The 24787-nt window shown below is 36.5% G+C and overlaps 1 long non-coding RNA gene across 4 annotated transcripts in view; it reads left to right on the forward strand.

Annotated features, from left to right (window-relative positions):
* LOC137766014 (uncharacterized) overlaps positions 1-24787 on the forward strand; it is a 371274-nt gene that overhangs the window by 172731 nt on the left and 173756 nt on the right. For all 4 annotated transcript variants that reach the window (XR_011074258.1, XR_011074260.1, XR_011074261.1 and 1 more), the window contains one exon: positions 12945-13022. This is a non-coding gene — a long non-coding RNA (uncharacterized lncRNA). The remainder of the gene's footprint in view (positions 1-12944; positions 13023-24787) is intronic.

Raw genomic sequence — 24787 nt, forward strand, 5'->3', positions numbered from 1 at the left:
GCCAGAATTCGATGGTTTTCTTAACCAGACTTTTTTCTTATAGATGCAATTCAGAACAGCTATTTCTGCTTCTGCCTCCAAATCCTGATTGCTACTAATTTTAAATACTTTTCCTAGAACATCATTGTTCTCTCAGCTATTATTTACATATTATTTCTCTTGGCTTCAATCCAATTTCTGTTTTCTTCTACCCATTAAAAGCAAAAGGTGATAGCTTACCAAATAATTTATTTTTGAAAACACTTGCAGAGATTTTAACAGTTCTATATAAGTTTTCTATCTTCATATTTATGATTTCTATTCATTTTCAGGGTGATTACATTTATCAAGTTATTGACTTATGTGTACCCTAGAGAATGTGTAATTTAATTCTCCCAACCTTATTAATGAAAACTGTTCTTGGTAATATTGTTTGATGAAGACAATCAAGACATACTTTTGTCAAAGCATCGTTGAATTAGAAGTTCTTGTGGAACATGTGGCATACTTATCCAGGAATAACATTTATTCTGCCAGCATCTGTAAGATGAATTTTTTCACTTTGTCCAAACGCTCTGAACCCCAGTATAGAAAACGTCATTGACGTGGATTTGTATACAAAAATATAGAAAAAGATAGTTGAGGGAAAAAAAAAAAACCCAATAGGCTACATTATTTAAAGTTTTCTAAATAGTTAAGCATACATGAACCTTCTTTAATTGCAGCTGATTTAAAGTTACATACCCTTTATGTAGTCTTAATTTTACTGCTAATTCCTCCATTTAGAGTATTGATGAAATATTTAGCCAGGAGCTGCTAAGACACACACACACCCTCCCACACACACACACAGGCACACAGATCATCGTTTCCTATAGATAGCTACGTGAAACTTGTTTCAGTGTTCCCAGATGGTCCTCTTTCTATGCCTAATGCCAGTTCTTGTGCTATGGTAATTTCCATTGAACTGACCATTTGCTTGCATATAAGTTGATATATTTGATATATTCATTGCAGAAAATTCTCTCTGACTGCAATTGCTCAAACCACATTAATTGTATTTTGGTTTGTTTGGTGTCTTTTATTCCTATTAGCTACTAGAAAAAAATCCATTTATGTGCAATTTAAAGAGGACTGTCTCTTTTTCAGAGCTTCTAACTAACTTTTTAGAGCAGCTGTCGGAGCCATGAGGCAGAAGTGATAACAGACATGAGAGGGTACATATCATAACTGCCTTGAAAATTAGAGGAAAAACACCTCCATGTTCTAAGTGAAAAATCTTCCCACATTACTTAGGAAATAATCAGAGGGTAAATGACTTCTACATCTGGATAATTCATGTCCATATAAATGTGTATTCAACTAGTTTAACATTTTGAAAATCTAACATGACTATAGATTTTACCCTCTCAATTTTTATTGAAATGCTCTCAATTAGATATTATCTGGCAAAAAATAATGACAATAAAAATAAAGGCTTAATACAAATCAGGCACTGTTGTAAATATTTTATATCTAAGAACATAATATAGAACCCAGATGATACCTAGTGAAGTATACTAAATGTATTGTGCTAAGTAATGTGACGAGTAATTTGATGAATTAAAAATAATACTTTAAACAAAGTTTTCATCCTTGAAACTAATATTTTTTATTATTGTTAAACAATTCTACTTTTGGGGAGTTACTACTGATTAATTAGTTTAGTTTAAATACTAAACTCTAGTTTCTAAGCTGAAATCTGTGTCTGTTCAGAGGACATGGCCATCCTTTGTGGCTAGGCTTTTCTATTCTAAAACCGTGCCCATTTGTGTAACTAAGGACCCTTCTCTTTAAAAAGAACAATTACTACAAGATGGAGTGCTTAAAGTGGAGTGAACTGTAGTGCTTCGTGCCTGATTGCTGCCATGTCTTAAACAAGAGATATTAAAAGAAATAAATGCCAGGTGGTCTCACGAGGACATTTTGACTTACGCTTTTGAACCTTTGGTACCCACATAACAAAACGGCTGGTGGCTTTGATGTTGTTTCAACATGAGAAAATCCACAATTTTATTGTTTGCAAATGTTAGCCTCTTCCCCAAATACCCATTTTCTCTAATTATGAAGAATTCTTCCACAGTGAAATAGTCTTTTTATAAACTGCAAATTAAAATTTAGTATGTTTTTAGGATAATACCTCTGAACAGTAGAGCAGTGGAGAAAATTCGAAAGGCTCTTTTCATTATTTTTCCCCTAAATCAAGACTTTGGCTACATAGAATTTAAAACATTTGGTTAGGAGAAAGTTAATAATAGTAATGTGTACTCATACTTTGTTCATAAAGTGCCTTTTAAGATAAATTTGGAGTTTACATTGACTAAATGTATTTATTTTCAGGGATAGACTTTCACCAAGGGTTTTGATTCCAGTTATCTGAAATATATATATATACAAAGTATAGATGGTATTTTTGTTAATTTATATTAAAATAGCCTTTATAAAATGGTTTCTTAAAAAATTTCTTTTAAAAGTACACATTGTAAGACAACCTACAGACTGGGAGAAAATATTTGCAAATGATGCGACTGACAAGGGATTAATTTCCAAAACATACAAACAGCTCATACAGCTCAATATCAGAAAACAAACAACCCAATAAAAAATGAGCAGAAGACCTAAATAGATATTTCTCTAAAGAAGACATACAGATAGCCAACGGGCACATGAAAAGATGCTCAACATCACTGATTCTTAGAGAAATGCAAATCAAGTCTACAATGAGGTATCACCTCACTCCAGTCAGAATGCCCATCATCAAAAAGTCTACAAATAAATGCTGGAGAGGATGTGAAGAAAAAGGAACCCTCCTACACTGTTGGTGGGAATGTAAATTGGTGCAGACACTCTGGAGAACAGTATGGAGGCTCCTTAAAAAACTAAAAATAGAGTTACCATATGATCCAGGAGTCCCACTCCTGGGCATATATCCATAAAATATGAAAGCTCGAATTTGAAAAGTTACATGCACTCCAATGTTCAAAGCAGCGCTGTTTACAATAGGCAAGACTTGGAAGCAAACCAAATGTCCATCAACAGAAGAATGGATAAAGAAGAAGTGGTATATGTATATAATGGAATAGTACTAAGCCATAAAATATTGTCATTTGTAGCAACATGGATGGACCTAGAGATTATCTTACTAAGTGAAGTAAATCAGACAGAGAAAGACAAATGTTATATGATACTACTTATATGTGGAAACTAAAAAATGATACTAATGAACTTATTTACAAAACAGAAACAGACTAACAGACATAGAAAACTAATTTATGGTTACTAATGGGGGAAGAGGGGGGAATAAATGAGGAGTTTGGGATTAACAGATATACACTACTGTATATAAAATAGATCAACAACAAGAACCTACTGTATAGAACAGGGCACTCTATTCAATATCTTGTAATAACCTATAACGGGAAAGAATCTGAAAAAGAATATATATATACATATATATATATAAAAAACTGAATCACTTTGCTGTATACCTGCAACTAACACAGCATTGTAAATCAACTATACTTCAATTAAAAAAAAAACTAATTAAAAGCACACATTGTAAATGGATAAATGGTGAGAGTTTGAAGTAAGAACAAATTGTAAATGATTTTTCTTTTTTTTTTTTTTTTTGGTTAGCCTAGGTGAATAAGTATATAGCTGCTAAAACTTTAAAGAAATACAAATTTTTAAGTAAAGGACTCCTTTTCCATCATAAAAAAAGAGATGTCAAGTGATAGATAATTTGCATTTTAAGGAACTGCTTTCCTCCCCCCAAATAGATGGATTAACATACACCAAAGAAAACGATCTCCTCTGTGTTCCAACGAATATTTAGTATGTAGCTAAAAGTTGTTTTATTGAAATTGTTTTTAATGTGAGATTACAAATGCTACCTTTCTGATTAGGACACGAACAGGGACTTTCAGTATCAAAACAAGTTTTTCTAAATTGTGTTCTACCTAGAATTAGAACAGATATATCTAGGACAGCTTTATTATTCTCTCTGGAATACAAACATATGATCTAAAATTTGACATTATCTCTTTTAACTTTGCCTTCCTCTCCTAAAATACCCTCTCTCCTATGTATGACGCAGGTAGCTTCCAAATGACTGTTTATCCATAAAGATTTCACAATGTACCATACTGTGTTACCATTAAATATTTACACATCTCTATGCTAAACCTTGTGGTTGGGAAGCACTTTTAATAATATGTACTAGTACATAGAGACATGTATTTTAATCTTTTTTGTTTTCTTATTTTTGTTCTTCCTTTCCTTCCTTCTGTGTTTCTTCTTCTCTTTTCTTTCCTTTTTTTAAAATTTTTTAATTGTTGACTTTTCAGTTAGCATCCCAAGGAATTCTATTTCTGTGAATTTATTCTGTATTTTTTTCATTTGCATTGTTTCTCAGTGTTTTTTAGATACACTAACATTTTTGTTGTTGACTTGAATTTTTCATGTTGAAAGTTGACCCAAATGTGATATATTAAAGATATAAAATTAAACTTGCATTCAGTGAAATTATATGTATGGATATTACATTTTTTAAAATGCCATAAAACTTAATATAGCTTCATTCATTCTACAGTAGCCTTTAAAAATGCATTCTTTAATTAAAAAAGAGAACATTTTAAATATGCCCATTAAAATGCTGAGCATCCTAAAATCTTAAGATGTCTAAATAATATTCAAGACAGTTTACATATTTTAAATTGCCGTAACTCTTCTCAAATTAATCATGATTTAAAAGTAGCCTTTGTACTACTTTCTCTTTTATACTTTGGTATGAAATTTTCACTACTGATAAATGTTTTACCATTTTAATTTGATTTCTCAGGTTGTCAGAATATTGCAGCCCTGAACAATATTCAGATTAGTCTCAAAAAACTTTTTCTAAGGAGGTGATGTATGAAAGTAAATGTAATTCCTCAGATTTTAGATTTAGTTGGTAGAAACATGTATTGGAATGAAACAGGAAAAAAAGGCAGCCATTTTATGACCATTGTGTTGCCATTCCAAACACAAGTACGTTAAATATCATTATTTCAAGTAACTATATATTCTCGCGATTTGAGGATTAGACTTCATAAATTCTCCTACAGAAAAAAATAGTATGCCTCCGGTAATGATTACTCACCATTTGTTGGAAAATGCATCACATTTCATGTACTTTAATTACTGTAGGGACTTTTACTCCTAGTAAAAAAAATCAAAATGCCCTTAGGGTTCTAATATAATCACATGTCACTCACTGTACTACAGACAGCCCAAGTGCTTACTCACTGGTCTTCTGAAAGTCCCAGCCTAGCAATGAAAGGCGCTCAATAAATAATGAGAAAAAAACCCAAATGAACCAATGTACAAACTTAGTACTACCATGAAAATTCCTTGAACGAGTCTAATCTTATTTTATATATTTGAGTTCCAAATTTTGAGCAAACCTCAGAGTATGGGTTGAGACAGTGAGGGTAACACTGATCATCTTTCTTTAAAGCCTTATTTTATGTAAAAATATCTGAATTTTTTTTCATAATATGATCATCATACATAAATTTAGCTTATAGTACATTTATTACACACTTAATTATTAAAAAAATTAGAAATAGCCAAAATGTTGGACATTGAAATCTTGGCTAAATAAATTTCAGTGTCATGAAAATATTGAGAATGTTGCATGTCATTTTCCCTAACTTTTGACCGTTGATATATGAAAAAAAATTAAATGTCTTTAAAAATTTCTTCAAAGGACAGTGCATTTATAATCATAGATGTGTACCTTTTGTATAAATGTGACTTTTTTTCAACTTTTAAATTGGAACTGTTCATGATACTCTGAATGACATATGAATGTAGAATAAGTGCTTACTATGCTACTCTCTTTTGCTTGTTACCTTAGTGTCATCCTAAAGAGCTGATTGAACTTAAAGTAGCAGAGATCTATTATGCATATATGCATACCACATGTGAATCAATCAACCAATAGTCCACATATATGTAATAAGGTTTGGCCATGCATTTATTACTAGTGAGTTAGGTGCTGTAGGATCACTGTTGTACAAAACATGATCTTGCCTTCTGGGAGCTTACAACCAAGATGGAAAGATAAGAGCTATAAAATAAGCAAATTAATATAAAACCTGGATAAACAATGAAATAACTAGAGCTGACCAATATGAGCATGCTCATTGGAGCTTATAGAGATGTTGGGGAAAAAAAAGTTGGGGGCCAAAAATATCTGTGTTATAAAACTTAGACTAAACAAGTATAGATAAGGTACTGACTGTTAATATTTCCATCCAGTGTTCATCTTGTTTTATTATTGTTTTGTTCAAGGTTTTTTTGTTTTTGTTTTTTACATGTTACATGAGCATTTGCTCATCACATTATGTATTTTATTATGTTTTATTAATTGCCCAATATTCTATCATCTGCTATATCAGCATTTAATCATTGTTATTGAACTATTAAAGGCTTCTGAGAAGATAATTATTTGACAAAGCGCACCCAATGGCACAATTATCTGTGTTCATAGAAGAGATTTTTTTTATGATGGTGGTGTTTCATTCATTTAATTTATTGAGCACCTATTATGTGTCAGGTACTTTACTGGGAGCTGGCAATGCAGAACTGAAAGAAAAAGATGAAACTCCCTGGCATCGTGAAGTCTACATTTTAGTGAAGGAAGTGGGTAGTGAACAATATAAGCACGTGAATCACACAGTGTGTTGAATAATGAAAAATAATAAAGAGGAAAAAGTAAAGCAAGAAAGTAGGGGGCAGTACAGAAATGTCAGAGAGGGGATAAAAATTGTAGGCAGGGTAGCCAGTGAGGGGCCTTACTGAGGCGCTAACTCTTGAGTAAAATCTTGGAAAAATGTGAGGTGCTAGTAGTGTGTATCAGGGAGGAGATCCAGGCAAGAGGAACAGAAGGCTGTTCCTTCACTAGTGATGGCTGCCCACAGAAGGTTTGTACTTGTCTTTCAAGTTAAGGAGTAGGAAGCAAGAAACAAACACTCGTTGCTCTGAGAAGAAAGAAGGCCTCACTTTGCTTTAACAAAACTGTTATTTCTGTATTCTAAATAACATTACCTTATATTTATCTAAGAATTCCAGGATTTTGAAATAAAGTATTATTCCATTCTGACGGTCAAACTTTTACTGAAAGCTTTTTCTAGATACTATGACAAATAATATTTCTTCCGCATGAGTTTGCTTGGTATCCTAGAGAGTGAAGATTAACTAAAATGGTGAGGAAAAAAAAGGTGTAATAGCAACCTGGAGAGAGTTGGAGTGACCTTAGATGTATTCTTATTAGAAGCAAGAACAGTCAAATCCAGTATTTAGCTCAAGACTCAGATAATTCTAAAACATTTTGCTTTCTAAATAGGGGAGGCTGTCCCAATTAAGTAAATTATAATCTGTATGGGAGGACTTGATTATAGAAAAAGGTTGCTTGTTTTTTCTTTTTTCTTTTGACACTAGTAAATCCCCCAAACAAAAAATTGTATTAAAATATACATTATGCTTTTTTTTTTTTTTGAAGGGTGTATAGTGTCTGTCATATGTTTAGCAATTCTGATGAAACACTTGAGAAACGATAATCTTACTTTTTGTTAATCAAGGTGACTATAAACCAAAACTAATTATGATTATGTAAGCAACCTAATTAAAGGGCAAAAAACCCCTTAATTAACATATGTCTGATTAAGAAATATAATGGCAGATATGATAAGTGGCTTTAACCTCAATCCCTGCTACAACCACAGAATACTTAGTTCTCAAATAAACAATCTGATGACTATACATTGACATTGTGAAATGACATATTGTTTTTGGTCGAGTATCATTTCTGCTGATCCAGACCCTAATGCTGGACATTAACATGCTTCCACTTCTCAAGCTACAGAACTGTAATACGATGTGCATAGAAATCTCCACTCTTTTTAAGATCCAACTACCGGAAATTACTAAACAGTTCCAAAGTATTGATGTTATATAATTATATTGTATGGATGTAACGTGTTATGGCTGCCTTGTAGTAGGACCTAGAGATCTGTGAAGTAATGTTGATCTTAAAATAAAGTGGACCATTATTTTACTGGCAAAATAAGTTTATTTGGGAAAAGAAGAGAACTACAATTCAGGACAAGCAACATATGGTGAACCATAGGCATGTCTGGAGAACAGAGGAGAGGGGCTTGCTTTTATAGAGGAAAAAAGGAAATTGGGGAGGGCTGTGGCGGTTCTTCATTGGCTGCAGGTGGGGGAAGCTTGCTATTGCTGGGTCAGGAAATCTTTCTTCCTGCTGGGATCTGCAAGCTGGGGTGAGTGATATGCGTGACAGCTCCTCCCAGGACTTCCAAGCTCCACTTTAAGTGAAATTTATTTATTTTCACAGTACATAAATATTTCCAAACTGCTACTAGACGTCTTGTATTTTATTTTCTTTGAAATTTATCTAGCGGTTTGTGTTCCTGACTTTCTCTTGCAGTGTTTCTTTCGTTTTAGTGTCAACATCATCATTTAAGTGACCACAACACCATCATTTAAGTGACCGTTTCAAATGATTTAACCATATTATAAGAGCAATAAAACTCAGATTTCCCATTAACAAAATAGCTTTCCCCCAAAGAAGGTGACAAGAAAGGACATATCTGTTCATGATTTTTTTTCTCCCCACTAATTTCTATTTTAAAAGAAGAGACATTTTCCCAAGGAAAGAAAATTTTCCAATAGATGATATTAATTTTAAAAGTTGACATTACAGTAACTACAGGGATCAGAAATCAAACTGTTTTGGACAAGCTCCTCTTTCCTCATAGACATTTCATTAAGCCATTCCATCAAATGTGTGATAGGCTTAAAATTAGGTGAAGCAGAGATGCATCTGGTGCAGTTTTCAAATGTAGAACACTTGTATCACTGGATTTCTATTGGGATTTGTGTAACAATGCATCTTAACTCCCTCCTCTTAAATGCCATATTTCTCACTAGCATTTTCAAGGTTCTGATAACTCCTGTAGCAAAAAAAATCTGATTAACCTTCCTTAATCCAATGTTTACCAAACTTATTGGCTGAGGGAACACGTTTTCATATCAGACTAATTAACATATTCTGGGACTAGTTTTCACAGAGCAAATACCGTTAAAATACCTTAGCAGTTGCTGCTAGAATGAAATCCATATCCAATTAACAAAGAGGTTTTCAGTTTTGTAAAACTCAGTGAACAGTTTAATACTGGCCTAGGAACCTGTTGGGCAATCTGAATTATTGATCTTTTAGAAGTGGGCAGTGGATAGTAATTGACTACTTAGAAAACAATGCACTCAACATATTTTAAGATCCAGCATCTTTGGAACTTGCCAGTACCGCTTTGGAGTGGGCAACTAAAATGCATATTTCATATTTCGGGTTATATAAAAATACGCTGAATTTAGGGAAAGAAGTGTATTGAGCAACATTTAATGGAACTGGTCTTAAATGTGAGATGGGTTAGTATTTACACAACACATAATTTTCTGGGAGCTCCAAGGCTCTTTAAGCCCTAACTGACTTGTTCACATCCTATCACTCAGTGAACTTCCAACTCTGGAGCTCCTTGCCCTCTCACTTGAATTAGAGAATCAAAACAATCCTGTCATTTTCTATCCCATGACTTTGCTTAGGCTTTTTCTCTTCTACAAAATGCCTCTGTCCTTTATGCCTCAATCACTACCCATCAGAATTCTCTGCTACCTTCAAACTAACTTGCCTCCCTGTTACCTTCCCTCATCTTCTCCTTGATGGACAACTATTTGTCCAAGCCTCTGTGAGGTTATCCAAATTATTCCTTTTTTCCTATGTCTCAACAGGACTTCGCTTGCCTCTTTGTTATAACACATTCTATGAAATACTGAGAAATGTGTAATAGTCCACCAACATTGATGAGGCACTTTTAGTAGTCAGAGACCATGTTTTACCTATGATAGTGTCTTGCACAGAGTAGATACTCAAAATTGGGTGAATGGCAACTTCAAAATTGGCCTTGATCATCTTTTTTACATTAGGAAAGTCACATGAAAACTCCGATTGAAAATCGCATTCTGAGTTTCTATTTATTAGTCTTTTACTGAAATGTACAGGTTACTCCATGTGTGAACAAGAAATTTCTTTCTTTAGGACCCAGGCGTTTCTGGTATATTTTATTATAGTCACTTAAATCTGGACACTTTACAGCTGGTTGAAATTTTTTTAAAAAATTGAAAAGCAATATGATACATACAACTACATAGTCAAATTTTGGTCTCTTATTCCCGCCGGATGTTGTTCTTCACCCATTTCTTTTCATAGTTAGAAATTGTTCTTTTTTAACTTTTTACTTTTATATCATTTCAGACTTACAAAAGAGTTTGAAAAATACTACAAAAATTCCCTTGTAATTTTCAACCAGCTTCCCCAAATGTTAACATCTTGCATAGCAAGGATACAATTATTAAAACCAGAAAGTTAACACTGAAACAATTCCATTACCTGCTCGATAGAACTAGTCATGTTTACTTAGTTGTTTCATTAAGGTCCATTTTTTTGGTTTAGGATCCAACCTTCAAATTGCCTTGGTCTCCTCCAATCTCGCATCTCCTTAGTCTTCCTTTGCGCATCATGACATCATGATCTTGATACTTACAAAGAGCATGCGTGCCAGTTATTTAGTAGGATGGCAATTTCAGGTTGTCTGATGTGTAAGCAGTGATTATATCTTTGAGAAATGTATTCACAGTCTTAGGAATGTTTGTGAGGATTGTTTGGGTGGAAAACATTTGTTTCTCCAAATGTTTTGTTGAATCATAGCCTTATTTTCCATGTGGTAAGAATGGCTATTTTAGAGTTTTTTTAAAAAGGCAGCAAATGTCTTATTTTTCTTCTTTGCAGGTGTTTTGTCCTGTATAATTCCTTTGAAACATTTATAATGAGTTTGTGTTCCTGAGCTCTGTAAGTCTCTGTTGACATGAATATGCATCTTTAATTAAAAATATTTTTAAATATGAAAGTTTTTTTAAATCACACACAGTATATGTTTTCTTTCTTAGTAATCAGTAGGTAGGTAGTACTGGACAACTCAATATACTGAGATTTAATTGGTTGAAGTGATCTACTCATTGCCCAGGCTGGAAAATCTTAGGCTTGATTGATGCACCTCTTCAATGAATATCACAGAGAAGCCACATTTGAAATGTACTATTTTAAATTGATATTGCTAAAGATTTTTTTATGTATGTACCTCCTCCTTTTCTAATGTTGCTTACTCTCTGGAAAACTTTCCCACCCTTCTTTTACAATAACTTCTGCACTCATTTTGACCATTTCCTGCATTGATCAATTTAACCGATTGGAAGTCTGGTTTCCCTGCACACCACTTCACTGAAACTGCTCCTTTAAAGAGTGCAGATGACTTTCTAAAAGTTAAACCTGCTACTTGTGCACATCCTTTAACAATGTTGGCTACTCTCTTCTTTCATGAAATACTTACCTTCTCGTGACATCTTAGATACATTCTCTCTTGGTTCTCCTGCTGCTTCCCAGAATGTTTCTTCTTATTCTCATCTTCTTACTTGTGTTTACATATAGGTGTTCCATAGGTTTATTGTTTAACCATACTATGCATATACTCTGGATTATCTCAAATGCTCCCAAAGCTTTAGTTATCACCTTTGTGCAGGTGACTCAATCTTTACCTCTAATCTGGATATCCATCCTGAGCTTTAGATCAGAATTTCCCATAGATACTTCAAACTCAATTAGCTCTCAAACAAAAATTATTGATTCCTCCTTTAACATGAACTTCTTATGTCTCCTACACCTATTCCTAGACTTGGGCTGAGGTTAAATCCACTCATTAGGCTCTTCCGTCACACTTTGTCCTCTGCCTCCTAACCCATAGTATTCTTAATCTGGATGGTTCTCCTTCTCAGTTTCCGTGTTTGTACATGCTTATTTTTCTTTTAGGTATGGTTCAAATTCTACTTCAGTGATGCCTACCATAATCAAGTCAAAAATAATTTGATTCTCATGTTTATAATTAACTTTATTGTTTCATGTTTTATCATTAGTTGTAGACATGTCGGCATTACTTTCTTCACTGGAGTATAAATACTTCAAGTGATGTTAGTGGTCCTCGTAAGCTAGCCCAGTGCCTTACTTACATACTGATTTGTTGAACTGACTTGAAATGAATCACTCTTGGTTTGTTGTTGTTATTATGGTTATTTGTTTTATTTTGTTTAGCCAGCCATGCAAACAGCATGCTCCTCCCAGGTATGATAATGTCACACTGTAACACAGAGGCCATTGGTATTTCTTTTTCATTCATTCATTCATTCATTGATTCATCCATGATAGGGACAGGAATAATTAGAATGAAAGCAGCTGGGACTCCCTAGAAAATAATACACTCCATCTCAGTCACTCAGAGAAATATCTTGGGCAGTTACTAAAGTAAAACTGTTTTTAGCAAACCCAGTGTGCTGAGGTGGGAAACACATCACATTACTTGCAATTTACTGTTGCTCCCTTAGTGATCTACAGATCAAAAAGTATCAGTTCTGACACCACTTCTGAAACTTAATGCTGTGTTTAATTTATCTAATTAGGACCTCTTAGCACCTCAAATAGGTACTTTAAAAAACACCACCACCACCCAGCTGTTAGCCTAGGGACAAAAGAATAAATGCAAATTTAATGCTTTTCAAAGGTAAATCTGCACATTTTGATGTCTTGACAGCATTCAATAAAAAATCAAGTGTTCTTAGAGACAGTATACTAATTTGTTGATTGTTTCTGGACCTCAGTAAATATTGAAAATAGTTCTTAAAACAGATCATTATTTGGGTAAATATTTGTATGGATATACGTAAGTATAATCTTTATAACATAAACTACTTTTCAGGAGTTTGTTGCTGCTTCTGAGACAAAGAATTCTTGATGTCAAGATTTGAACAGAGAAGAAAATGAAATACAGAATATGGTAAGTGACTTGCAGATAGACTATTTCAGCCTCATCTAATCTAATGCTCCATTGTGTAGCTATCATTTGTAAGTTGCATACATATAAATACATACTCATGGTAGTCACTATTGCAAACAGTTGTGAAATATGACCACAGTTGAATCAAACTTTGTCCACTTTTATAAGCTTATTTTGATAAACTTGGTGTAACAGACACTTGGCTATCAACCATGGTGGGAGACTCTTAACTTTTCAATTTCTTAAAATTTGGTTATACTTAAGTTATTCAAATTATTCAACAGTGATATGTAACAGCTAAATAAATATTTCTTGATGCTTAAAGGGCTTTTTTATTAGTTTACGAAGGCAAGTTAGTTTTACTGAGTTTATAAGAATCTCTAGTGTTTTGGCTTGTTCTCTTTTCTTGTTGTGTTTTCTGTAATGGATAAGAGTTCTTTTCTCTTCTCATCCTATTCAGAATACCCTCTCTAGGGCTTCTCAGGGGATGAATTATAGAGCAGCAGTCTCCAACCTTTTTGGCACCAGGGACCAGTTTCGTGGAAGACAATTTTTCCAGGGACCGGGGGTGGGGGGAGATGGTTTGGGGATGATTCAAGCACATTACATTTATTGTGCACTTTATTTATATTATTATTACATTGTAATATATAATGAAATAATTATATAACTCATCATAATGCAGAATCAGTGGGAGCCCTGAGCTTGTTTTCCTGCAGCTAGATGGTCCCATCTGGGGGTGATGGGAGACAGTAACACCCGAAGTGTGTTGCTTATGTCCAGTCTACTCCATAAGATGCAGCTTAATTGTCACTTGTCACTCACTGATAGGGTTTTGATATGAGTCTGCAAGCAATTGATTTATTATGGTTTCTATGCAGTCAAACCTCTCTGCTAATGATAATCTGTATTTGCAGCCTCTCCCCAGCGCTAGCATCACTGCCCCAGCTCCACCTCAGATCATCAGGCATTAGATTCTCATAAGGAGCACGCAACCTAGATCCCTCACGTGCGCAGTTCACAGTAGCGTTTGAGTTCCTATGAGAATCTAATGCCGCCGTTGATCTGACAGGAGGCGGAGCTCAGGCGGTAATGCGAGCGATGGGGAGCGGCTGTAAATACAGATGAAGCTTCTCTTGCTCGCCCGCTGCTCACCTCCTGCTGTGCGGCCTGGTTCCTAACAGGCCATGGACCGGTAGCAGTCCGTGGCCCGGGGGTTGGGGTCCCCTGTTATAGGCGGTTGAAAGAACAAAGGAAAGATAAAGGAAGAGAGTTCCAGAGTCATTTTTAGAGCACGAGTAGAGACATGCTGCTGGCATTGTACTCTGTCCATCCACACACCATCCAGTGCCAAAGAAAATGTTGCAAGTTTATGGTTACATGGTGGCATGAACTAGATTTTTCCTGCTAGTCAAATTTCAGAAACCATTAGTAGATCCTACTTTATTTAGTTAGGGCCATTCTTTTAGACTAGAACTTCTTAAATTGGGATCAAAGAGTAAGCTTTATATAAGATTATCAGTAATCCCTCTGAAATTATATGCAGTGTATTGTGTATAGTATATTTTTTTCTATGGAGATGACCAATGGGTTTTATCGATTTTTAAAGGATATTGATGACACAAATCGTTTTTATCTAGCATAGTTCTATTAATTTAGAACAGATGTGATTAAAATAAAAAATTCGAAGAAAGTGTGGAGTTTTTCTCTATATATTTTTATTAATATTCCAGGTGGTGTTGGCTGTAAAATTTGCACCCTCGTGACTACTTTTTAATTATAAATGTTCTTAAAGGAATAAAAACTATTCAAGAGTTTTGTTGGTACTTTCCCTTTCGTCATTCTCTAAAATCTGAACCAAATTTGAATATTCTTGCAAATAAGAAAATATACAACTCCATTCATATTTCTTTTATAGTCACTTTACAAACCCTTACATAGACTTTTAGTTATTCTATGACTAAATGTATATTTTTAAAAGTCATCCATTATTTTTAGATATTCTTCCGGTATTGGACCCTGTTATATGAATATTGATCATTATCGCCTCCAGGGTTTTGTTCTGTTTTTGTTTGTTTCATTTGTTTGTTTTTGCTCACAGTTATAAGTAGGAAAACTATTTCTGACCTGGTCATAATTTTTCTTTATCTTAGCTGGAAACTCTAAAAAGTATTTTCTCTGTTTCCTGCATCGTATATCTATCCCTGCTAACGTGGACATTGCCTCCCACTTCCATTTACACTCATGAAGATATTAATTCTCTGGTATTCCAGCAGCCTATTTTATTTTCACTGAACTCTATAAACAGATTCTCAGCCTGTGTCTATACCAACTGATAACTAATTTTATCTTTTTCAAAAAATATACAAGTTGTAGAGGAATAGTCCAGATATTTTGATAATTTTTTTGGTGGGGGAGAGGAGAGATTATCCTGGTTTCTGATGAGCCTGAGAAGGCTTCCCATGCCAGCCCATGTCTCCATTTGATAGTGAGTGTGTTTCCCACCTAGAAGATATCTGAAGCCTATTCGCTTTAGTCATTGCACCAGAAGTGTTTTTTCTTCTCCTAGTGAATCAAGTTTCCAGAAGAAAAAGTTGAAATTTGATAAGATCAATGTAGAAAGCCAAAAGTTGCTCTGAGTTATGGTGTTATTTCTCAGCCAGAGGCTTGTCTCTTCTGCCCAGCTGCAATATTTCTCTGTACACAGGGGTCTCTTTAGTGCCAAAGGGGATAAGCAAAAGAGGATGAAAATATATCTGCTGTTGCATGGATGACCCCAATCACACTGACTCCTTCAGCAAGTTTTCCTTAGAATCCTTGGAGGAAGCTTTGCCTAACCACCTATCCCAACATTCAGGATTTACTTTCAAGATGGTCAGTTAATATTTCTTGAATATAAACTATTGGCTAGAGTAACAGGAAACTTGAGTTTATTAAACTTATACATACTTAACTATGGTCCACAGGGTATTTTAAACTCAGCCATTTGGCTTCAGATCTACTTTCTTACCCCCCAAAATATACAGCGTGAAATGTATGAGAAGTAATTGGATATAGCATCTTTTCCAAGTCCTCAATATCTTATTTCTTCCAGATAATAGAGAAAAAAATATACAGTATTCCCATGATTAAACATGCTAGACATAGCTATAAGCTTGAATTTCTAGGAAAATTAAACAAAAGTGGTAATGAGTTGGAACTTAGGCCCCTAAATACCTAAGGTAATATATATTAATGTGTGAAAACCTAACTTGAGAAAGAGACAACAGATTATGGAATATTTAAATGACTTATGAGACACCATACTATGGAAAAACAGGTAACTTTAAAAAAACATGGTAGGACTATGCATGTTCTGACTTGGAAAGTTTTCCATAATGTATTTTGGGGGGAAAAGTGAAATCAATCAAGTTATAGCATAATATGTATGGTAAAACCTCTTTTCTCACAGAAAAAAAAACCTATATCAATCATGTTATAGCACATATACATATATACAAACCATAATTTTAGTCCATTTGTTTTACAAAAACAAGAAAAGTCAGCGTACATTTGTTCAAGCAGTGAAAATGTCTTGAAAACACACACAGGTTAGTAGTTATATCAGGGGAACAGAATGATAAAAGAAAGAAAGCCGTCTTATTTTATGCTTTTTGTACTTCTGTATTACTAGATATTTTTAACCTTAAGAAAGTATTACTTTTATAATTTAAAAGTCAGGTATGATATTTCTTGAACAATTGTTCAAATGTTTCTTTTGCATGGCTTGCTATTTGGTGACATTCCATTTAGTAGTGTTAATTGGAAAGTCCCAAACAATTTTTTCAACAGAAATGAATGAAGTAAGATTGGGTTTGTGCTATATTCTTAGATTATATAAAGCTTTATTCTGGTATGAATCTATGCTGTATTTTTCTCTTCCTATTTCACCATGATTAGGGTGACTCATTTATTCTTTGACCTGCTGTTTAGGATTCCTGAGACATTACTTCCCATCAATCTGTATCTAGTCAGTTCACCATTTCACCACCAAAGCTGTCATTCATAAATTTGCCAAAACCTGACTTGAATGTCCCTACCATGGCTCTGGACCACCCCTTAGAGGAAGTGATCTCGAAGTAACACTACTTCTTATTGCTCCTCCTGGCTAGAGTGTCTCATTCACCAGCCTTCTTTCAGGTTAAGCTAAAATACTCTCAGAAATTGATTTGTTTTCCATGCAAGGCAAGCCTTCAACATGGTCTAAATCCCACTTATTGGTCCTATACCTACCTTCCATTGGGGACTGAGCTTAAAATAGTAACAATATTCATATATAACTTCCTTTTTGGTATAAGGAACATGCATATATATATATATTCCTGGAGGAGTAGATGGTAGTCATACAGTGGTTTTAAATACAGTTTACCTACTATGTTATCCTGGGAAAGTTCCTAAATACCCCATGCCTTAGTTTTCTGCTTCTGTTAAAAGCAAGTATATAAAAATATCCAATCCATAATATTGTTTTGAAAATTAAATGAATTATTATATGCAAAGTACTTAGACTAGCATCTGAAACAGAAAAGCATGAAATAAATATAAATTAGTTTAGAGAAAAACATAAACCATGGTATTCCTTATTAATGAATATTTTAAAGGAATAATTAGTAATAGTATTTATGATATATATGGATGTGCTTTGCATTGATGGCCTATTGCAAATATAAGTAAGTAAAGACATTCTGATAAATAGTAGCTGTTTATGACAGGTTAAGTATTTTAGTAATAATAATAATAATGATAATGATAATAAAAGTAGCTCATAGTGATTCGTCCAAATGCACTATACACATCTTAAATAGGTGACAGATTACTAAAATGGAAAATATAGACTTAAATCTTAGTTCAATAAGTATTTTTCTAATTATAGATTTTTTAAAAAGTCATCAACAGAAGAGAATATTAAGAGTATAGATATTGCCAGCATTGGTGAATGAGGAAGTTGAATTTGCCTTGGGAAAGACAGTGATTGCCTTGGTTTAATTCCTATTTGGATGCCAATTTATGGATAAGTAACCATACAAAAAGGGAGTCACATTACTGAGCCAGTAATGAGAGAGAGGGAGAAAGGAGTTGGGGCAGGGGGAGGGAAGAGAGGAGAGAGGAAGGAGAAAGAATGAAAGGAAGGAAATGTAGGAAGGAGGGAGAGAGAGAGGGAAGGAAGGAAGGAAGAAAGGAAAGAAGGGAGGGAGGGAGGAAGGAAGGAGAGCAAGCAATGGAAGAAATTTGAGTATAAACAAAAGGCACTCAGAAGGTTTCCAGTTTAATACATCTCCTTTGTATATTCCACAAATTAGACTGTCAAGAACTCAGCTTCTCTCGGAACTTTAGGCTATTAGCCATTTACAACTTACTTCGAATTAATTTAATCAGATTATCAGATTAGGATTTTGCTTAGAGCCTGCCAAAATCAGCCAGCCTGAGGAAAATGGGGTTTTGATTGAAAAGTGAAACTGACAGGAAGCTTGATTTTGAAGCACAGGCTGCTACTCCAGGAGGAGGGGATGCGGGTATTCAGTGGGTGAGGAGAGCCTGGGGCAGCCAGAGGGCAGCTTGAGGGCCCTGGATGCCTGAGGGCTGATTAAGAGAGTTTACCAAGAGGTGAGAAGTTTCCCAAGACAAACAGCATACTTTGCACTTTGGCTAAGGTCCCTAGTGGCAGTGCACATTCTTGATATCTGCTCTCATTACATTTAATCACAGTGATATTATTTGTGAGATTTAGAGGTACCACCTTCTCTGAGAGGACAGCTGAAGGTTATGAGTTTATACCTGCATGTCTGTTGAGTTTTATGTCCCACTGGTTTTGCTTATAAACTAAAATGTATTATATTTTAGACCTTTGCTCCAAGAGGCTAATGTAACATTAATCATGTTTTTAGCAGACTTGAGATTTTAACCCTAAATCCTCGTTAGCATTTCATATGTCATGTTTCACATGGGCCTTGTGAAGTGTAGACTAGATATATCAGAACTGAAACAGGCTTTTCGTTCCCACTTTTGAGCATTTCAGGCTTCTTCTGAAGGTTATAAATTTGAAATGCAATCTGTGTCATGCTGTGGGAAATACTGTGGTGAGCGGTCTGGCCAGATGAAAGTGCAAGTCTGTTTGCCATCAATGCCTTTTTCCTGAGAGACCTACATTCCATTTCAATAAATTTCTCTCTCTTCAAGTTTTAACAAAAAGTTATTATTAGAATACATATATATGTATCACATATATATGTATATAAAGTGTTAGGATATCAAATTCAGTTTTTATTACCATGACTACGTTGTTTTAGATACCAGAAAAATTGTACTAACTGTAAACATTTAAGAAGTTAAAGTTCCATGAACCCAAAGCAGGTTCTTTAGAAAATAAAGTGGGAAAGATTGCATTCAAGTTAAAGAAACTTGTATTAATTTCCTAGCGCTGTCATAACAAAGTACCACAATCTGGGTGGCTTTAAACAACAGAAATTTATTCTCTCACAGTTCTGGAGGCTAGAAGTTCTAAATCAGGGTGTTAACAGGCCATCTCCCTCTGAATGCTCTGTTGCAAGCTTTTCTGTTAGCTTCTGGTAGTTGCCAGAAATCTTTGGTGGTTCTTAGTTTGTAGAGGCATTACTCCAATCTACCTGCACTGCACAATGGTGTTGTCCTTGTGAATTTGATTCTTTATATGGCTGTCATCCCTCTATGTGTCTATCATAAGTCTCTTCTTTCCTTATAAGGCCACTCGTCACACTGGATTAAAGACCCACCTTACTCCAGTGTGATGATCTTAACTAATTATTTCTGCAATGACCCTATTTCAAAATAAGTTCACATTCACAGGTACCTGGGGTTATGACCTGGACTTAGCTTTGTGGTGAACACAATTCAACCCACAAAAACTTCAAACATAGGAATAAACCAGATGACAAACATATACTTAAACCATGATAAAGGAACAAATGTCCCAAATAAGAAAATCACTTAAAATTGAGTGTTAAATTATTCATTTATCATATTATTCTCAAGTCCCTTAATGAGAGTATGAAATGACTCAAAAATGTTGTCTACTCTCCAGAATATAGTTTCTTCCTGTATGTGAATTTGTATTTATTCTGAAACAGGAGGGATGGGGGCAGGGCATGACCTTTGAAAGAATAATATAGCCACAGTATATGACAAGGACTGGTTAGAACCAACTGGGTCCAAAATGGCGGAAGATTCAACTTCCAGTGGACCTTGAGCCTCATTATATGCTTATTGTAATACATTAGCATGCTAAATGACACACCCACAAGCGCCATGACAGTTCTGAGGACAACCGTAAAAGGTCAAAAAGTGGGCAGTGGCCCAATTCCTGGAAATCCTTGCCCCTTCCCCAAAATAATTGGAATAATCCTCCCACTTAGCCTATGAAATTACCAGCCCATAAAAACTAACCATGCCATATTTTGAGGCTCTGTCTCACCTTCTGAAATGGCCTACACTCTGTCTGTGGCGTGTGTTCCTCTCTAAATAAATCCACTTTCTACCTATCACTTTTCCTCCGAATTCTTTTGTCGTGACGAAGAAAGAACCTCACATTCACCAGGAACGTATTGGTGAAGGCAGCCAGGAGAATTCAGTAAGCCTCAGCCTCTCTCCTCCCTTGGGCTTGAGAGGCGCCACCTTCCCGCTGTTACTCTCTCTCTAGAGAGGCATGGCCTTACTTCCAGCCGTCTCCATCTCTCTCTCGCCCTCTCTCCCTTTCTTATAGTCTGTCTCGTTTTCGGACCTATTGCCACAAAAATGTGGGCGCAGGACGAGCGTAACACTGCCCCCTCTCCGCGGCTACCCTCATAGGCTTATTATTGGTCCACCTATGCCTGTCCTTGTCTCAACTTGGCATCCCTACCTCACTCTTACTTTCCCCTTTTTTCGTGCCTTACTCTGCTGGAAATGGGGAAAAAAGAAATCTGCCAGGCATTTTCCAGCCATGCCACTAGCTCTTCCACTTCTTACTGTTTGTTACATATGCGCAGGGCATGTCAGGGAAAGTTTCCAGCCATCCTCACAGGCAGCTAGGGACCCGAACCATAGGATCTTTGCCCTCTGGGTTTGCCTTATCACCATTTAATTAACTGTTAACAGGTCCAATTGTGTAAAAATATGAAATACAGCCTTACTTAGATTTTGTGCCATGGTTACAGCTGCTGCAATCCCTTGGGGAGGCAGTTTGTGCGTATACCCCCCTTCATATTAGGAGGGGGGTGGTCCTGCACCATGTGGTTGGGACTCGTGGTGGGACCATTGTTCACCGCCTGCCTCCTGGTGTTGGGCTGGGCCCCTCCAGGGTCTGCCCTCACCCCACCCTGCTCTGTTAGTGTGGAGCGGGCGACTCAAGGTGGATGGGTCATACACATGGCTGTGCCCCAGGGATACTTGCCTGGGCCATGACCCACATTTGCTGTGCTTGCCTCTCCAGGGTCACGCAATTGGGAGCGTCCTTCCAGGGTCGCAGGGCTCTCCATCCCCCTAACTGCAGTCACGGTGCCTCCGCTTCAACAGCCATATCTGCCCCTGCACCCAGCCCCACTGCCAGCTGGCCAGAGCATGTTTGGGAAGGGGGGAGGGGGAGCATGGCACTGAGGACTCGGGGTGCCACCCACAAAAGGGAAGGGAGATGAGAGGTTTTCTTCTTTTTCACAGACCATCTCTCTTAACGGCCAGTGCCTGTTTTCTGAAACTTATCACCTTTGTAGAAAAAAAGGCTGGGATTTTGTGTTAGAACCGTGAGGATGTCCAGGGGAACATATCCCAGAACACAGGGATTAATCTATAGAATCTATAGAGCAACCTTCAGGGAAGTCACTCATCCTGGGTACCATGGATGCCAGGATAGGACATGGGCCCCAGGATGCTGGGGCCAACAGGACTGCCACACAGGGGAGTAGCTGACCCCCATCGTGGATAAAGTCGACGCGCCTAGGTGGACAGGGGCGCCTGGAAGCAGTCTTGTCTTAGGGAGACCCCACGGGGCCTCCTAACGCCAGTGCTGCTCTCTGATACAGGAGCACCCTCTCCCTGAAGGAACAATGGGAAACACCTCCTCTATCCCCAAGGACTCATCCGTCTGGTGCATTTTGAGCCACTGGGACAAGTTTCTGTAGATTCTTTAAAACGAAGTAGCTCATTATCTTTCGTAACATATAAACTTAAGGCCGATGAGGCCTGGGCAGAAAATGGGAGCCTCAACTCTAATGCCATCCTACACTTAGACATCTTTTGCAAAAGGCGGGGGAAATGGACAGAAGTTCCTTATGTACAGGCTTTTATGGCCCTAAGAGAAAACCCGGAGCTATGCAAGTCCTATGTTAGGGAACCTTACCGGCTGAGACCCATTTGGGCTACACAAAAACCCTCTCTAGTGGCACCCCTGGGAGAACAGGAACCCCTGACAGAAGACCCAAATACTTTCGAGGGACACATTGTATTTACAACCCACTTCATCAGCCAGTCACCCCCTGACATCTGTTGGAAGCTTCAAAGGCTTGCCATGGGGCCCCAAACCCCTCCTAACCTTCTTATTGACACAGCTTTCAGTGTTTTTAACAATAAAGGCCAGGCTGAGGAGGAAAAAAAGGAACAGCATGACTTCAGGAAGGAACGACAGCAAGCCAGGCTTTTGGCAGCTAGCATGAGAAGACCCAGCCCACTTCCTGGTCACCCCAAAAGTACTCCCAGAAGACCTCCACCAGGAAAGAGAGCCAGTTTCAGCTGTGGGAGTCCTGGACACTGGAGCAAAGAATGCTCAGGAAACAGGTCCCAGCCTACACCCAAAACGCTATGCCCATTGGGCAAGAAGATGGGCCACTGGAAGAGGGAAAGCCACCAGCTCTGAAGGGAGCAAGGAAATTCCCCCACGTCAGTCATGGCAGTGGCTGATTGACGGGACCCAGGACCACCCAAGGCTCCCGAGAGGACAGTCATCACACGGGAGGAACCGCGGGTGACCACTGACGTGGCAGGTAACCTTGTCCAATTTCTAGTGGACACGGGAGCCACTTACCCTGTCCTGACTTCTCACACTGGGCCCCTTGCCCCTAAAACCTGCTCTATTGTTGGGGTCGAAGGAAAGCCAAAACTAAAACATTTCACCACCCCTCTAACTTGCACCTGGAGAAAGACTCTTATAACTCACAAGTTTTTTGTCATGCCTGAATGCCCCAGCCCATTATTGGGAAGGGATTTTCTCTCAGCCTTGGGGGCAGCTCTTACCCTCCCTGAAAACCAAAGCCAAGGCACATTTTTGGCTGGACTATGTATTATACAAGACATGGACAGTCCAACCCAAAATATTCCCCCAGAAATTGAAAAACTTATAGATCCGCAAGTCTGGGATCAGGGAATCCCAGGGAAGGCAAAGTTTGTCACTCATATAAAACTCACCTTAAAGGAAACTAATAACTTCCCTTCCAGGTGCTAATACTCCATAAACCAGAGGGTCAATGAGGCGTCCAACCCCTAATCTCAAAATTCATTTAATACGGGCTTTTGATGCCATGTCAATCTCCCTGTAATATTCCAATCCTACCTAGTCTTCTCCGGGAGCGGGAACCCTTATCGCCACCATCCTTTTAAAATGCAAATTTCAAAGAGGGGAAAGTAATTTAGAACTTGACTTGTCAAGAATAAAAGTAAAAATCCTAAGTGTCTTTTCTACAAACATTAGTAAAAAGTAGCCATCTAGATAGGTGACCTTGATTTGTTCCATCTGCCAGGAGCCCAGTTTGAATCCAACCCCTTATAACTGATGGGTTTTACACTGACTCAGGGCTAAAATTTTGAAATGGGAACTTTGAGGTTTCTGTGTCCGTGTGTTTGTATATATCTATGTGTGCTGTAGATGTATGATATTGCCAAAATTAATTCGTAAAAGAGCTCTATTGAATTGGCTTAAAGGAAATTAAGTGCTTATATAAATACTCAGGAATATAAATCTGGCCAGAATGAATTTCAGGTTCATGTCATCCGGGAAATATTCAATACTAAACTAATATCTGGTATTGAAGGTGGCTTAAGCTTGTTGGTCTGATTAATATAGACATGTCTTTAGAGTCATCAATGTTAAGTATAATACAGCTATTGCAGCTAGGTTTACTAGAGGTCAAATAAGACCTCATTCTATCCATTACAAATTTGTCAACGAGAAAAGTAACTTGATGTGAAAAAAACTTGTAAGGAAAAAAATGCAAATGAGAAAAGCTTTGCGTAAACTTTTAAAAAATAATTATGTTTTAAAAATGTCTATCTAAATTAGTCTCTCCAGATTCTGGTAACTTGAAATTCTAGAGTTGTGCTAAATTAAGTTAAATGATGAAAGTTTATTAAATAACTACGTCATTTCCAAATAAAATAAGATACTGAAACATTAATTGCTGAACATTGGCTTCCTTTTACAGAGAAACAAAAGGTTTAGGACTATTAATAAATATGTTTGGTGTCACACTGAGATATTTTCTATAAGAAAGCACATTTTTAAAAAATTATTATTTGGATTTATGTTTACCAATCTACAGAGTGCTGATATCAATGACAGTGCATGGTTGCTTAAGGAAAGTAGGATGTGTGTTTTCAGTAAAGAAAGTATGAGGAATGGAATTGCATTTTATAATATTAAGGGAAAAGGAAGTTGGCTGTTTCTGGATGGCTGTTTCTGGACGGAAAAATAAAGTGATGGATACAGAAAGTGATGAAAGGTTGTGGAA

The sequence above is a fragment of the Eschrichtius robustus genome, chromosome 6, assembly GCF_028021215.1.
Source record: "Eschrichtius robustus isolate mEscRob2 chromosome 6, mEscRob2.pri, whole genome shotgun sequence".
Classification (NCBI taxonomy): domain Eukaryota; kingdom Metazoa; phylum Chordata; class Mammalia; order Artiodactyla; family Eschrichtiidae; genus Eschrichtius; species Eschrichtius robustus.